Source organism: Cryptomeria japonica, chromosome 5 (assembly GCF_030272615.1).
Source record: "Cryptomeria japonica chromosome 5, Sugi_1.0, whole genome shotgun sequence".
In the NCBI taxonomy this organism is placed as follows: Eukaryota; Viridiplantae; Streptophyta; class Pinopsida; order Cupressales; family Cupressaceae; genus Cryptomeria; species Cryptomeria japonica.
The window spans coordinates 353,874,683-353,889,447 of NC_081409.1; positions in this window are offsets into that span (position 1 = coordinate 353,874,683).

Below are 14,765 nucleotides of genomic sequence, written 5' to 3' on the forward strand. Positions count from 1 at the left end.
GGTTTGGCGTCCCTCATAAGATAGTAGCTGATAATGCTTCATGTTTTTCATCTTATGAGATAATTGACTTTTTCTTTGATCATGGTATTACTCTTTCACACTCATCTGACTATTATCTGCAAGGAAATGGTCAGGTTGAGTCAAGTAACAAGAACCTAGTTACTATTATGAGGAAACTTGTTGATGAGAAACAACAGACTTGGCATAAAGCTCTTTATGATGCGCTATGGGCGGATCATATAACTCCAAAAAGAGCAATCGGTATGTCACCTTTTCAACTTTTGTATGGGTTGAATGCCAAGATTCTGATCACTGTGGAACTTCCAACACTAAAGCTCACCAAGACCATTGAAGACAACACATATCAAGATTCACTGGATAAGCGAATCATGGTTCTTTCTCAGCTGGAAGAAACAAGGGCTGAATTGGTGGATAGGATTGCTGCACACCAAAGCCAAGTGAAGGTGTTGTTCAATAGGAAAACAACTTCCTATGACTTCTCAGTTGTTGATCAAGTCTTGTTATGGGACAAGAGGAGGGAACCAAAGGGTTTGCATGGAAAGTTTGATTCCTTGTGGAGAGGTCCCTTCACTATTCATGAAGTATGTGGTGAGCATAGCTACTTACTTGCATATGCAGATGGTACTCCATTCTCACTACCTCATAGTGGAGAACATTTATAGCTCTTTACTCAATGAAGAGTGACGTAAAGGAAGTTGCACTTTCATGTAAAAAATGTAAAATCTTTTCTTTTCAGTATTTTCGTCGCCTGACTCTATAGCCCAATGGATACAGGCACTCGGAGTTCTAGATTCTACAAGCTCTAAGTGATACAGCTTGTTCCCCAGTCAGAGCCAACTATTGTCCTCGATTTCAGCATGGCCAAAATCCTGAGGCAACCCTATGAAATTGGTTCATTTCGTACCTTATGGTCTTCAGGAGAGCTTAATCAACTTGGTCGATTAGTTCGTTTCATTCTTTGCTTTTCATTTTGATTGTTTTCCTTGTTTCTTAAGATTGCAGTTTTCCCTGCAGTACAGACTTTAAAGTCTGAATTGCAAGATTCTCTTGGCCAAATACATTTCAGACTTTAAAGTCCAGTGTGTATTTGCAGGCTTCTTTGCCTACAGTTCAGACTTTAAAGTCTGAACTGCTTGTGGTCTCAAATTGCAGTTCGGGTTTTAAAGTTCGAACTGCACTTTGTTTTAGCCTGCAGTTCAGACTTTAAAACCTGAACTGCAGGGGGTTTGACCTTACTTGCATGTCGGACTTTAAATTTCGACGTGCAAATGTTCCTAGCTTGCATGTTGGACTTTAAAGCCCGACATGCAATTGCGGGTTGTAATTAATGGTGCATTAATTGATTTTTAGGGTTAGTTAAAACGCTTTATGAGTTAATTTTTTGTGTTTTATTGTTTTTCATTTTTTCCTTTTCATTTGTTGTTTTCAGATCTCTATCCAGAGGACAATCAGATTTTGAAGTCCGATTGCCTTCTTTGTTCCGGAGAACAATTGGACTTCAAAACCCGATTGTCCTTCGAATCTCCCTATCTAAAGTTGCATGTCGGACTTTAAAGTCCGGTGTGCAGCTGAAGATTTGTCTCCCCACATATCGGATTTTAAAGTCCGATATGCGGCCTATTAACCTTCGCATATCGTACTTTAAAATCCGATATGCATAGGGGTATTGGTTGACATGTCGGGTTTTAAAACCCGACATGTCAACTAATCTTCCTTTCCTATTAAAAGCACATTGGACTTTAAACTCTGATGTGCCTTTGATTTTTTTAGATTGCACATCAGACTTTAAAGTCCAGTGTGCTTATTTTGAGTTTTTCCCAGCACATCAAACTTTAAAGTCCGATGTGCTAATGATTTCCCCCGAGTCTGCACATCGGACTTTAAAGTCCGGTGTGCAGGTTGTTTTTCTAAATTTGCACATCAGAGTTTAAACTCCTATGTGTTGTTAATATTCCCTAAAATTGCACATCAGACTTTAAACCCCAATGTGCAAACCTTTTGTTTGTAAAAGAAGCAGATCGGAATTTTTTCTCTGACCTGTTGTTTTTGGCATTTTTTACTCCTTAGCCTGTTTTGAGTCTCGTTTTTTGATCCGTTTGAGAAAAATTGATTTTAATTATGATGAATAGCTAATCATCAGTGTTGAATGTAGTCATTGTGCACGAATGTCAAAGCTCTCTCACAACAAGCCCGAGTCTTCCTCAGGACAACCGTCTCCAAGTAAAGCATCATCAAAAAAGATGAAATACAAGTATGACAGGTACTTGAATATGTACCCTGAGAGTTCAGTGGACTCAAACATTAAAGAGATCAGGGACACCAAAATTGGGCATGTGGACATGCAAGAATTTGTTGACCTGGTTCAAAATGCTCCTGCACGACTAACTAGTTTAATCAAATCTGAGTTGCATAAGTATGCATCTTTCCCAGTTGCGGCCCACGATCCTGAATTTTTTCTAAAGTTGGTGATCTCCCTTGCTATTTATATGATAGCGATCAAAATCTCGTCACTGCTGAAGTCGTCACACAGGAATCCCTTTCCTTGATGGACCAATGCACGGGACAAGATTTCTCGCTTGATATCTTTGATAAACTGTTAGAAATTCAGGTCAGCTTTCAAGTCCTCGCATCCATGTTGAAGGATGTTAAAAAGAAATAGGTGAAGGTTCAAGATGCCATGTTCCCGCGTCTAGATCATCACAAGTTTTACCTTGATGTCGAACGAAGCAAAGGTCAAAGCCATCCTTGCTAAATTTGAAGCTTTCCAGATATCCAATGAAGAAGAGAATCAAGAATGAAGTACCCTCTTTTGGCACTCTTTCTTCATGTAGCTACACCAATATATGTTGTAAATTTTTATGCAGCTGCACGTTTTCTTTATGTAGTAGTTGTGTTAAAATGGGACTGTGTAGTTGAATAAGTCAACTATGCCCACCTTTCTCTCAACTTCTTTTCCTATATAAGGAGGACCTTTTTGTAAATATTTTATCTTTTTCATGCTTAGCAAAACTCTACTGGATTTTTATCCCAATTAAGACTTTGAGCTTTTGTGTTGAAAAGTCAATCAAACAAATAAAGAAAACAGTTTTGTTGATTGCAAACTTTGTGTTGTATCAAGAAAGTTGTTTATATTATTTAATATTCCTATGTTCATTGAATACATATTACCTTTACTTCTTTGATCTTTAAGATATTGCTACGTGGTTAGAGAGCTCTCAAATCTTGCCAATAGACTTTGTGCTCTTAGCATACTTGAGAAATCTGCTGATAAATTAAATAACTTGTAGTAAGCTTTGTATTGCTAGGGTTATTTGTAGTTTAATGGATTAGAAATCTACACTTGAAGACTTTGAGCTTTAAGCTAAGTTTCTAATTGTTTAATTTGTAACGATCAATGTAAATTAGTGTTACCGTAAAGGAGACTTTGTGCTGCTTAGAAGTAACTCTTTGTGTAGTTTTTTAGATTAATAGTTCTTTTCTTTGAATAGCTGAAGAGGTAGAGAAATTGTAACTAGGTGAAGGGAGAATACATAAACTCTGAAAAAAGAGAGCTATATGCCCAACGGCAACCCACCAATTTAATTTCTTATTAATTAGAGGAGAAATTTCATAGGGAACCTCCCCTTGATGAGAGGAGAGATTAATTTCTTAGCATAGCGTTGTGTGAATTTTATGTTTTGTCATTAGTACGCTGGTGACAAAATATTCACCCAACAAGGCAGAATTTCAACTACCATCAGCTCCGACAATTTATCTACCAAAGGCGAATTGAAGAAGAAAGAAGCAGAGGTCCTCTATAAATATCTCTTGATACTAGTAATACCTTCACCAACTGTATGAATTCCTTTGTCCTTTAAAATTTTATAATTCTTTCATATCTCTCAATAAATATTTCTCATAAATGCATGAGTGTGCGAAATTGGAAACAACTGTAAACTACTACCAATTACCAGATTGGAAGTCGTGCATGGTGAGTGGATCGTAGTTAGACAATGTCAGTGACAAGACATTAATAAATGTCAATACTTGATTAGGATAAGATTTGATACGTGTCTATTGTCTCCAATTCCGTTCTGGGGACTTTCTGGAGAACTACGGTTTCTTTAGAAATTTGGACCGAAATAAAACTTCAGCCATTGATCTATGATCATCGAACAATTTTAAATCATTGATGGATTTTAGGTATTTGTGACGTGTCGATGAGGTCGTGTTTATCGATACATCGTGCTGAGTCCGGAGTCAACGTGATGTTGCATTAATTAGATAACAAAATGGCTATTAATAAATAACGAAAATGGCAATGAATTTACGAAATCGCCAATAAAATATTTATTTTTCCATAAATAATGAAATATTAGCCAAAAAAATTAAATAATTTTCAAATGGTAGATAAAAATCGCCAATACACTTAAATAATTTTTCCTTCAAAGTATAACTTTTTGCCCATACACTTATATATTTTTTCGTTTAAACGAAAAACATTCGCCCCCTACATTATATATTTTCCCCACACAATAATGAATTATTCGCCAGGATTTTATGGAATTTTATACCCGAAAAAAATTACCAATATAAATTAATTTTTTTTCAAATTTGAAAAAAAATTTATCATCAATCTGAAATTTTCCCCCAAAAAATAATGTCTGATTTGCCAGGATTTTACACTTTTGCCTGGGGGGTGGTTTCTTAAAGTTATCCTTGAAGTTCTCCCAACACCAAATTCACAATAGCGTGACCCTTGTCGATAGACTAGTAGCTCCAAGCTAGACCACTCTATGTAGATCATGATACAAGTGTGCAAGCATACAAGAACCCCAAGAATATTGTGTCCCCTGTGTAATTATTTTCTCTAGCACATGACCCCAGCCAACCGATAATCCCTTTGACCTATGGTTAGGACAAAGGAATCCTCTAACAAATCCAGCAAGAATAGAAGGTAGTGGAGCATATGATAAATCAAGCATCTCCTGCCAAGAGATGACATACCCACAAATGTGCTCGCCATGAAATATCATCCTCAATGCATTTGTACCACCCTGCTTGGTCATGTCATAAGTAACAATGTCTCCAACAACAGGAATGTGTTAATCTTTTAGACATCCTCCAACGTCACTATCATCTCACCGGTAGGTAGGTGGAAGGTGTTATGCTCTCTATGCCATCTCTCGGCTAGCGCAATCAACAAACCCTAGTTAATCCTATACCGGGGCATATCTATTAATGAGGATAATCTGCATCGGTCAATAGTATCAAGCTCAACCTGTCTAAGGTGGGGTATCAAACTCTGGGTCTTTGAGAAATGTTCCTGAGATTGGAGAACACCTAAATTGACTTGCAATCATATCGTATCAACATATCAACATTTTGATTTATCAATCTATCTATCAACATGTATCAGTCATGTGAGATTTTGATCAAATCTCGTTGAGAATTTTATCATCGACTCTCATTCATCATGAGGTCGTTATCATCTATCCTATTGAGCTTCCAAATCATGATAATCAAAACTTATCAAAGACAAATCAAACAGGCAAAATTAAATCACATTTTAATCATTCTAATCTCAAAACACTAAAAGAGTACATGGTAGCACTAAAACAATCAGAACGCAAATCTACATGATCAAAACACTAAATCTTGGCACCAAAACTCCAAATACATGGACACACTAAAATATCTACTCATGGCACTCAAACATTTGATCAAAACGCTAAAACTTCTACCCAAAACACTAACAAATTGACCTAAAACGCTAAATCTAAAGCTCTAAAACCAAAATGCTAAATCTAAGCTCTAAAACCAAAACGCTAAAAGAAAAACCCTAAGCGCTAAAACTCTAACCCTAGGCACTAAAAGGTCAAAATCACACAAAAAAATCGAAAAAATGAGCTAAAATTTTGAAAAATTGAAAAACAAGAAGATTTTTGGGTACATATTGGGGGACCGTACACTGGAGGTCACTCACAACACCGGACTTGCTTGAATTGGTGCTCGTGATAGAGAATTAACATATTTGTTCTAGAGCTCCAAATTTTAAAAATCAATGTTTGCAAATGGAGTAGTAAAATGATTTTCTCTTTTACCTTAAAAGGGGGTTAAAAGGGTTAATTAAATGGGATGTTTTTTCCCATTTATTTAAAAAAAAATTAATTTAATCAAATGGCAGGGCATTATTCAATTTTTTTTAGAACATGAATTGAAAAACTTAAAAGTCCTAAAAAATTTTTAAAAATTTTAAAATTCCAAAATTTCAAAAATTGCTAAAAAATTCAAAATTCAAAAATTTATCTGATTCATCTCTTGAGAGGGCATCCTCGTATCGTTATCTGATAATCCACGTCTAGGGAAAAAATTCAAATCATATCAGCATCAAAGCAAAAATTTCTTTGAAGTAATGTGTCGCAACACATTGCTTCAAAGAGGGGCAAAATGTATACACTAAAATATGGTATGGAGATAATTAATTAAGTACGAAGTGATTTAATTAATTAACCTTTTATTCTTTTGTTTATAAATAAATAGTTCATTTTCTAATTCTTCCCATTCTAATTCATTTCTTCTATTTCCCTTATTAAATAATCAAATTCAATTATTTGATTTTATTTAATTATCCATTCGCATTAAATTTGAATTTTAAATTTGAATTTGGACATGTGTCCTAACCCTTAACCACCTAGCCTAACCATATCCTAGCCTAACTCATTCAACCTAGCCATGGGTTTAACCAACCCTATCCCTTTTAACTTCCTCATCCTAACCTCTTGTGGGTTGTTCATCCTCTCTTGAGGACACATGGCACCTTTGCCACATGTCCTTTATCCCCTTGACACTTTCCCTCTTGTTGGCATTTGTTGAGAAATCTTTGACACTTGTCTCCCCAAGAGATGACAAGTGTCCTATCTCAACCTCCTCTCTAACTTCTTCATTTTCAGCCCTTGATATCTCTAGACTAAATCTCAACCATCAAATCTTGCCACCTTAGCCTTGGTCTTGGAAAATCTATAAATGCATCTCATTTTAGTCAATCACCCCCCTATAGCTTAGCTTAATTCTGTACTTTTATCATCTTGACATCTGCATTTTATCATTAGCAATCAGCATAGCATTTTTAGCACAATCTTTAGCATAGCATCACATATCATATCAATCATGCATTTAGTTTGCATCATGTAGCTACTCATATTTCAAGTAGTCATTTTGTTGGTCATGTTGCTGCTGAGAGCCATGTCAAAAAGATCTAGAAAATCCTTAGAATTAGAAGAAGATGGGACACCATTAGGAAGGTTGAGTTTGTATTGCTAATTCTTAATTTGCTTTCCATATAACCGTCTCATTTTGTGTGTTTTAAGATTGTTCAATGATTGACACATATTTTACACATACATCTATGAGATGACAAGATGCTTGGAATGCATGGCATGCCATGTGGTATTGATTTATATGGACAAAATGATGAGTCATTACATTGCTTGAAAGATCAATATATGATTGTTAGTGACAATATATGACACTCTTTTAATTGCTTGTATCCATAGAATGCAAGGAATTGAAGGAGAAGAAAATGTGTACATGAAATTAAATGTAGTATATATAGGCATGCTGTAAGGAAGTTAAGTAGCGGAAACAACTTCCTACACTAACCTTGAGAGGAGGGTAATGCAAAACTTTTTCAGATCATTACAACAGTTACAGAAAATAGAAATAGATATAATAGCAATCATACCACAACACAATGATTTACGTGGGGAAAACCCTTTCGGGAGAAAAACCCCACCCTCCAAAAGCAGCTCAATATTTTATTCAGCAATCAAAAACAGATTACAAAATACTTGCAGAGCAAGCTCTTCGCAGGAGTACCACTAATCAGAGATTCAGAGGCAACTCAATAGCCATAAGACTCTTACACACAACCTCTATCTCACACACCTCATAAATAGGAGATACAATACAAGAAACCGTCAAACGGTATTACAAAACCATGGGCTAAAACCACCCAATAAGGTGTAGCCGACCTTATCTCCCTTCTAGATGCCCTATGACATGTTAAAGCACACATCAACACGTGTCGCTCCCTTTTACAGCTCATTTATGTATTCGATACAAATTATTTTTCCTATTTCAGGAGTACAAACTTCCGGAGGCCATAACTTGAGAACCGGGTGTCCGATTGACGAACCGTTTGAAGCGCCGGAAAGCTCGCGAAGTGCTCTATCACCTCGTAACCTGCTTCGCTGGTTACGAAAACTTTTCAGGGCATTTTGGAGCCTCTAAAGTCCCCAAAATTAAGTTTAAACATTTTATTGCACCCCTCCAAGACGAAAACTTTAATATCTTCAAAACTAGCTGTGACCTTGCGACGCAACTTTACCGGAATGCTTATCTAGCCAACCAGAAGCTTCAGGGAGAGTTTCACACCATTTCGTGCTCAAATAAAAACTTACTATAAATAGTAACCTCGCATAAATGCAAGGTTGAGACACCATTTTTCCCAACACATGCGAGCATACAATAGTGTTAAGTAATAGAAATGACAAAGGCATCATGTAATTTTTACAAGTCTGGTTGTCATTGCACCAAAAGATCAACCTGTTAACGCCCGATACAACCACTAGACTTATAGAATCCAAATGAGGTGGTTAAACCATGTCACAAACACGAACACTACACTGCACAACACAAGGAGACCAAGGGTGCACACCTTGCAACAATCCCCCCTAGCACAAGCAAGGGGTTTGAACCTATGACCAAGCTTTGTTACCACTCTATCTTTGAATATTTTGAATTTCTCCAGTGCTTCATATTTCTCCCTTAGAAAAGTGATCCACATCATCAATCAGAAACATAAAGTATCTATCACCCTACAAGCTTCTCACCCTAGAAGGACCACAGAAAACAGTATGCACAAGATCCAATATCCCATTAGATGTATATTGTTTTCTCTTGAATTAAATTCTTGTTTGTTTTCCCAATTGGCATTATTTACACACTGGATTAGTATGCTTCACTATATTAGGCAGATCTCTAACAGCTTGAGTAGAACTTATCTTAACCATGTAGTCAAAATTAACATGACACATCCTCTGATGCCACAACCAACTCTCATCAATCTAAGCAATCAAACAAATTTTCTCACTAGCATTCAAATGAAAGATATTACCTTTAGTTTTAGTTCCTGAGGCAATTTCTATACTGGAGCTATTCAAGATCTTACATTTCTCATTCTTGAATTGTAAATCATATCCCTTATCATCCATATGTCCAACACTCAAAAGATTATGCTTCAAACCTTCAACATATATCATCAGTATTATGCTTACCATCAAGAGAAATAGAACCTCTACCACGGATTACACAAGCTTTGTTATCTCTAAATCTTACTATACCGCCATCATACTTCTTCATATTCACAAATTTACCTTTATCACCTGTCATGTGATGTGAACAACCATTCTCAATCACCCATTCATATTTCTCTTCAACCTTAGCATCCAAGGCTTTCTCTTCAACAATGCAGCTCGTAGAAGCAATAGGTATCGGATCATCTTCCTTGATAGCAATGAACACAAATTCATCTTCCAAATTCCCTTTCTCAAACTAATCATTTGTCACGCCTTCATCAGCGATTCAGCAGCATAATAACACTTCTTCTATTATCTATACTTGTGTTTAGGCTTGTAAGGCTTATCATACTTTGACACTCTTTCAGCTCTTTCAGGACACCTAGAAGCAAAATGTCTTATCTTATTGCATGAAACACATTTCAAGGGTAACTTCCCTTCATACTTACGGGCTCCCTCATGCAATCTTCTGGCAATAAGTTCTTCAAGCTCTTCCAATTCAATTTCATTTTCTTCCATCTCTCTCATTTCTTTTTCATATATGGAAACCCTAGTTGAACTCTCTCCTAGATCATAAATGCAGTCTCAAATTTTCAAAATGATTCTCCAAGTTCACTCAATTCAAAAGTAGCAAGCTTACCAACCATCATGTTTCTTGTCACAGTTTTCACAGTCCAGATCTCATCAATAGCAACAACTTTGTGTTTGAAGTAGGAGGCAAGGATCTCAACACTTTAGCTACAATCTCATCTTCTTCAATGATTCCACTGACGCATCTGATATTCACCACAAGATCATTCACTTTAGCCATAAAGGATGAAATATTCTCATCTTCTCTCATTCTCAGCAACTCATACTTTACTTTCAAGCTCTACAACTTAGCAACTTTCACATGTTTATCTCCTTCATATAGGGTTTCTAACTTCTCCTAAATCTCATGAGCAGTTTGCGATCCCATCACATTAGTCATCTCTGAATCAATGAGGGCACTCAACAATGCTTCTTTGGCTCTTATGTTATGTGCAACATCCTTGATCTTATTTGTAGTAACAAGACCATTTTGAGGAACATTGTAGCCACTCTTTGTGATCTTCCAATAATCTTCTCCAAGACAATTCAAGTGACACTCCATCCAATTCTTCCATATGGTGTAATTAGTTCCATCAAGCCTCAGACTCTCCTTCTTGAAAATAATAGTTTCCATCTCAGATCTCCTCAAATGGTCAAGGTTCTTCCAAAGGATCTATCTTTGATACCACTTGTTACAAGTGCGATTTTCATTGCACCGAAAGATTGACCTATTAATGCCCGATACAACCACTAGACTTATAGAATCCACATGAGGCGGTTAAGCCATGTCACAAACCCAAGCGCTACATTGCACAACACAAGGAGACCAAGGGCACACACCTTGCAAAAGTAATAAGCATACATAACATATAGAATTATAAGGCATGATAAGTAAATATGGGGTAAAGACATAACACTAAGATGTAAGTTTGCACATAGCATGAGAAAAATAGTAAAATGGTCATGTAGTCTTCAATACCCAAAAATATATTTGTAAATCTATATGGCACTTTAGAAGAATATTTCCCTAGTGTAGAATCCAAGAGCTAAGTATGTAATGGTGTAGGTATGGTGATAGACTCTTATTGGGAATATGTATGAAAAGGTAATATATTTGGGGAGGGGTGACACCCTTGGTATATACAAATGGAAAGAAGCTATGTCATTTCAATAAGGGGAAGACATGACATCCCTAATATGAAAGTGTACCTCAATAGTATCGAGAGGGAAGGTATAATTACATATATATGAAAAGTATGTCAATGAAAGATAGATAAATAAGGTGCAAGGCATACTACCCTTGATGCAATTACAAATGCTAAAAATACGTCAAGATGAATGCACAAGATGTGGGAAGGCATGATGCCTCGAAATATAAGGATATGATAATATACATATAAGATATAAGAGAAAGATATGCAATCTCCCAATGAAAAGATATAGTGATGGAAGTTCAATGTATGATGGGAAAAGGCATGATGTCCCTATGTAAGGGTAACTCTAAAAGAATGTCATGACAATGTAGGATCAAAAGCTAATGTAGGCTCAATATGTAAGCTCTAAGAAGAGTGGCATGGAAATTAATGTATGTAAAACTATAGACAATGATAAGGTGCATGCTTCAAAGTAAAATAAGTTTCATGATAGGAAACATACGAGATATATGCAAAATATAACAAACATGAAACTTATTACAAGTTTAAAATGGAAGGATAGTATGTCAATATATGAAAACAAATCAATAAAAGAAGTAATATAAAAGTCAATACTTCCTAGCAAAAAATAAAAAATGAAAAAGGTTCAACCCTAGTGGGGGAATAAAGTAAAAATGTAAAAATATTAAATTTCATATTATAATTGAAATTTCTCGCTATTTATGATGGGCCATAGTAATTTTTTGTGGAATATCCTAATGAAAAGGTAATCATTGGTGAAAAAAGAGTCGAGTTATGTAGTATTTGACCCAATATTTACCACAAAAGTGTGACCATGTGGTATACCTAGCTTGTGTTCCACATTTATCATTATCATCATGTGCCTCAATAGTATTTGAATAATCTTAAAATGGACTGTTGTATATTTGGAATCAATTAGTAGTACGTGAAATGATGGATTTCTATTATCATTAACCCCTTCAACTTTGATTGTACTTGTTGATGGTGGTGTTATCACAACTACCTCTAAGTAATAAAAAGATCACTTACTCCTCTTGGAAAGAAAGAATCCCCACTCCAAGGTTTCTTTATAGCCATCTCTTGATTGTGTCGAATAACCTAGTGGTCAATGTGATCAATTTAACAAGGGTCCTTTTGTGATAAACTAAAATCCAAATCCATATAAGCTTATATCCATTCATATTCAATTGATTTATTATCCTTGATAATACATATATGTTCAAATACATATCATTCAAAATAGTTTAGTTTCAAATCTATAACATTTATTCATGCATACCATAAAATTCAAGATCAAAACATTTAACTTTCTCTTTGATAATTCAAAACTATTTTTAAATGATTACATTTTTTTTTTAAAATACAAAAAAGATTAGGGTGGCAAGGAGATGAGATGATTCAAAAAAAATAGACATAATAGGTTTCATTCAATTCATCATATCTGAAAGTTTAGGTAGAATTAATAAAATCAGTGCTATAATGATCAATATTCACACAACCATACATAGCATCAATGCAATCATCAAAGGAAAATAGGACGTTATTTTTCAAGTCACATAAGATCAAATCACAATTGTCATGTGTTGGTTTAAGTGAAGTCTTTTAGCTAAGCAATAATAAAAATTTATTCTACCAATTTATTCAATTTAGACAAATATAAGGAAACATACCATCATCAAGATCAAAATACCATTTGATAATACAAGTTATTACCCTTCGATAAAATTATAGAAAAATTCACAAAGTCCAATAGAATATTCACATTGAAATTTGTATATGTTTTGGTAATGCAAATGGTTTCTAACATCTAAAAAAGTCACTAGAGGATATATGAATAAGAATCTAAGCTCCCAAAATTTATGGATCTGACAAGTTTTAACTAACAATGGAATTGGATGACTAAACACTAAACTATAATTAATAGCTAGTTACATAGAGCAAGTGGGAAATTCTAGTGCCACTTTTCAAAACTATCAACCTTTGTTGATTTATTACATCCAACTTAAATAAATAAATGCAACAAAATGGAAATAAACACCTAAAATCACTATGATGTTGGAAAAATTCTAAAGAAGGCATCAATGACTTCATTTAGGTTGCTCAAATATGGTTCCTTTTGATATTCCAACTAAACCCCCTGTGAGAAGTTTGACTTTTCTAGCCTTTCTTGTAGTTCATCAAAATTAGTTAATTCTTCCTAAAATATTTGAATCAATGCCTTCATTTGAATCATCTAGTCTATTGATTCTTCATACACTAATTTATGAAAGTGACCTATAAATTCTTTAATTGTTTTGGCAAGTGACCTAACCAACGAAGGTGTTTCCTAAAATATGCATGAGAGGTCTTCAATAAACTTGTTTGCCTTAGTCATTTTTTTGTTAGGTAGGTTGTAGAAGTTGATGATTCAACCTTACAATCTCATAAATTAGTTGCAAGCACACCACCTTTCACAAAGAAAGATCAAGAAAGGATAATTTGCTCAACACAACCTAAGAATTTTGTATTGATTACACAAAAAGATATGTTACAAATGAATGAATAAATCCTTATGAAAGGATGAATGAAACCCTAGGCTAAACCCTAAAGAAAGATTAAGTTAGCTAGTGCCAAGTGTCGCAATAATAATTAATGAGACAACTTAAGCTACTATGAGCCTAATTAAATAAAATAAAAAAGTCCCTAAGTTTATCTTAAGTTAATAAAGTAATTGAAGGACCTAATTAATTAAGAATTAAATAATTTCCTACATACTCCAATGCTCCCACTCCCCCCCCCAACCTTAAGATGAACTTAGGGGGTAGTTAAAAATCTAAAAAATATAAGATGAATGCAAAATGTAAGCATGAATGGGTCTCAAAAACAAAGGGTTGATTAGGAACCCATTACAAACTAATGCAACTCTCATAAATGGAGAAAAAGAGGAAAAAATAGTGGAGAAAACTCTTCTCCAAAAGAGAAAAAGAAATGAAAAATGGTACATGTGACTAAGCATGAAGGACTCCAAATGTCACCCCAAGTATTGGATCGATCACATAGGTACAATCAATATCCCCCCATAGGAAAGAAAGAAGAGACAATGTATCCCCCCATAAGAGAGAAGCTCCAATGTCAAAGAGGAAGGCTCAAGAACAAATTTTGATGAAGATCCAAGAGCGGAAAACCATGTTCCTCCCCTTGGGAAGAAATAAGTCCATGGCCAAGGTAGAAACAAATCCATGAAAGAAGGTGGAAGGAATAGTCTCGTGATGTGTGCTATAGAAGACTACACAATTGTCCAAATGTCTAAATCATGATATGCCAAATCAACTAAAGCAAGATAAAATAATTGTGAAGATACTTGATGAACAACCTTGGGAGGCACTAAATATGGGATGACAAGAATTTTGAAGCTGTCATCAAAGAGGAATTGAATATCCTCAATCATATCCCTAATTTCCAGAGTGTGTGATGTATCAAACAACCGTGCAATATTTGGAAAGTACTCATCCCACATTTCTAAAATTGGAAGAGAACAATCAACCTGCTAACCTGAACTGATCACTAAAGAAGAAGTAGGTGGAGGAGGAAGCACAACACAAGTCTTAGGAACCATTATGGATGATTGAAGCACACATAGGTTCAAGGGACCAAACCTCTCCTCAAAAACCTAATCCACTCT